The sequence below is a fragment of the Oncorhynchus gorbuscha genome, linkage group LG16 (genome assembly GCF_021184085.1).
Source record: "Oncorhynchus gorbuscha isolate QuinsamMale2020 ecotype Even-year linkage group LG16, OgorEven_v1.0, whole genome shotgun sequence".
NCBI classification, from domain to species: domain Eukaryota; kingdom Metazoa; phylum Chordata; class Actinopteri; order Salmoniformes; family Salmonidae; genus Oncorhynchus; species Oncorhynchus gorbuscha.
Genome location: NC_060188.1, coordinates 4,344,773 through 4,348,512, shown reverse-complemented (window position 1 = coordinate 4,348,512; position 3,740 = coordinate 4,344,773). Strand labels below are relative to the sequence as shown.

At 43.8% G+C, this 3,740-nt stretch overlaps 1 long non-coding RNA gene across 1 annotated transcript; it reads right to left on the bottom strand.

Moving 5' to 3' along the window:
* Window positions 1-24: 24 nt before the first annotated feature.
* LOC123998553 lies at window positions 25-2,187 on the bottom strand. Its single transcript, XR_006832283.1, has 3 exons — window positions 2,080-2,187; window positions 514-1,479; window positions 25-291 (listed from the first exon to the last, which is right to left on the bottom strand). It is a non-coding gene; the product is annotated as an uncharacterized LOC123998553 (long non-coding RNA).
* Between the last annotated feature and the right edge of the window lie 1,553 nt (window positions 2,188-3,740).

Genomic DNA, 3,740 nt, shown 5'->3' with positions numbered 1-3,740 from the left:
AAATAGTTCATTTTGTCTGCCAGAGGGGGCTGCTCGTCCTGGAGTGAAGGGGGTGGCATCGCATATGTGGGGTAGACCTGGGGCTCATTAGGATATAAGGGGGCAGTAGGGGGGGTACGTGGGCGACCCATGTGATAGCTGTTTTGAGGAGGTGCATGGGGGTCCTCTGGGTAACAGGGAGCTTTGCATGCCCCGGCTGAGGAAGAGACAGCAGAGGAGGAGCAGGAGGGCAACATTTCCTGGGGAGGGTAACCACTGCTGGTCAACGACCCAGTGTTGTATCCAACATGTCTGACAGAAACACAATGACAGAAAGAAGGTTTTGATAATACAAAAGTTGCCACATTGATTGCAATCCTAATGAATAGAAAAATATATATAATTTTTATAATAACAATGCGTGTATAAATGCTCAGCCATAACCTCATGTTATTTATTACATTTATTTATTTTAAAATAATCTTCCAAAGACAAAAAAAATATCACCCCAGGCGGGTCACCCCCAAGACTGACCTGGCAACAGCGTACTAGCCCGAGTCCTGTGAGAACGAGGAGTTCAGGGTATTCCTCCTCCCTGGGAGGTAGCAGAGGAGACTGGGGTGTAGGGATATTGAGTAGAATAATTGTTCATGTCTCCATAAAACACCTCTATGCTTCAATATCGATCACAAGTTTTACCCTACACTCACAAAAACAAAAGACATCACTTCCTTGCAATAGGACACAGTGTGCTCGTAAGTCTTATTACCTTGATGAACAGCTTATTTTATAAGGCATTCAATCACCTTGCAACAACTAACCCCTAAACTCTTGCTTAACACAAAGTAGCTAGCTAGTAAATGAATTGAAATGTACAACCACCACACTAACGTAAGACCTACTGTGTAAATTGTGCCTAGAACATGGTTCTTTTGAAGTCCTTCGATGTCGACTTTGCTGAAAGTCTTGTTGAAGTCTTCTCGTTGAAATCACAGCTAATGTTGCGGACAGGCAGTGAGTGGATCTCTACGGAGGTGTCTACGGATCTAGGGATCTCTCTAGCCAACTGACACTGCAATTCAAATATTCCCGCCCCAACGTAAGTGGTACTAGCTAGTTGGTTGGGTGTGTATTGACGTGACGCTATGACGTCTCCTCTTTCCAAGTGCAAGTGTCATGCAGGTCAGACACCAGAAAATATCAGTTTAAGTTCATGCACAATAATTGGGAGTGTACGATCCCAGAAATCCTTGTTAACGAGTCACTGGGTATAAAAACGTCCAGCTGGAGCCATCGGAGCGGTTGGCTTCTGAACCCTCAGCAGCTAATGACTTAACGCTAGCTGTACTTTGGTCTGACCCACTACAGGCAGTCCGGCAGAAACCAGGCAGATGTTTTCATATCCAGAGCTTTATTCTCTAGGTCACCACCACACAGCTGCACAAACCCACACATCATTGAAGTATCTTTGTGGTTACAGTTAGAAATGGACTTGTGGTTCTGAAAGATAAGAACAGAAACACAGTGTTGGAAACTAAACAATAGGAAGATCTATACAGGAAGGAATGTCCTAACATTACACCTGAACAGGGATATTCACACAGCATATCAACATGTGGATAAACATCTCACTGGAGAGAGAGAGAGCTAACTAGTCTGACAAGCTAGATATAAGGCCCGCTCTCTCAAGCCTGGTGAGGATCTTATCAGATCTGTCTCTGGGGTCATAAATTATACTGCACCTGCACGAGCTCCAGTTCTGAAACTTCTAATCTAGACTGTTCTAGAGGCTTGCCCTGACACCTGCAAATGGCAACCATAATGGCTACTATGAAAACGCTGCGGTAGCATAGGTATACAGACTATACAAATGACTCTAGACAAATATGCATCTACTGCGCAGATGCTCATGCAATCAAGGCGAAACTGGCACTTGTGCAATATAAACAACATGGAGTATCTGAAATATACATAAGCTGCAGGATAAGAACATTACTTTAATACAGTTACAGATGTGACAAGGTAACTTAAGGTAAATTACTTGCAGTCAATCATCATTGTGTAGCATAAAACATCCCAACAATAAACCCCACAACTCACTTTCTTGGATGCACGCACAATCTTCTTAGTAAACACAATGAAAAACCAAAACTTGCGTCTTCTTCTTGGAACCACGTAAACACTCTGAGCTAGAGTGGGCGGGTGCAGTGTCCAAATGTGCATTCGGGCATGCTGATTGGTTGAAACTTCAGCGTTCTGATTGACAGCTGAGATGGAGAGATATCCACCCTAACGGGACTCTGGGAAAGGTCAGGTGCAAAATAATGGCCTTTTTTTTTACATCAGGAGTGTACGATCCTGAAATACTTGTGCCAGTGCGTGGACAGGAGTGTGCTCCTGCTCACAATACATTTCACTGATTGTGTACAGGTTGGAAAATACCCGGAAACACCTATTTTCATGCAGTTATCACTGGCTGTCTAACTGCACCCATACCGACCACACTCTCACACACACACACACACACACACACACACACACACACACACACACACACACACACACACACACACACACACACACACACACACACACACACACACACACACACACACACACACACACACACACACACACACACACACACACACACACACACACACACTTCACCCTGCTGCTGAGCCTATTGATCTACCTCCACAGTGTTCCTGCACACTGTTTCACATTGTTTATAATGGCCAGTTCTTGTGTTCATTTATTAAATATTGTATTACCTTCTCTTTTTACTATTTTGCTCTTGTCTATTTGTGTTACTTTTGCTACCTTACATTTATTCTGCACTGTTGAGGAAGAGCTTTAAGTCAGCATTTCATTGTACCGTTACACCCGCTGCATTCTGTGCATGTGACAAATAAACTGTGGTTAGATTTGATCAACATAGTCCTTCATTATCTCTCTGCAGTTACACAGGGTTCTACTCCATGTAGTCTGTCTGTCTGTCTGTCTGTCTGTCTGTCTGTCTGTCTGTCTGTCTGTCTGTCTGTCTGTCTGTCTGTCTGTCTGTCTGTCTGTCTGTCTGTCTGTCTGTCTGTCTGTCTGTCTGTCTGTCTGTCTGTCTGTCTGTCTGTCTGTCTGTCTGTCTGTCTGTCTGTCTGTCTGTCTGTCTGTCTGTCTGTCTGTCTGTCTGTCTGTCTGTCTGTCTGTCTGTCTGTCTGTCTGTGTCTCTCACCCATTGCTGCTTTATCCCCAACTTTGCAAAGAACACAATCTATTGACTTGTGCATCAATACTCTTGATGCATATCTTTTTGCATTGAACGCAATGTATGATTCATAGTTCGTGACGCATATCACTTTGCAAAAGGTTCACATTTTGTGGCTTATCAATTGATACCTGCCTGGTGTGGGAAATGTATGTTTGAGTCTTTCTCAGAAGATTTTAATAGTTTGCTTCACGCCATGTGAAACTCCGGTGACCAACTTCGTTTAAAGAGGAACTTCAGCACTTTATAACCTCATATTCATTATCTTTACAAGGACACTATGTAATATTTCACTTCAAATGACAGGCATATAGAGACAGTCACGCAGACAGAGTGAGACAGACAGAGACAGACAGATAGACAGTCAGGCAGACAGAGCGAGACAGACAGAGACATGGAGCTGCCTGTCCTTAAGCAGTGTTAAGTCTGTTTGTTCCATGCTGCATGGTGTTCCACTCTAGCTGGTGTTCCATGCTGCATGGTGTTCCACTCTAGCTGG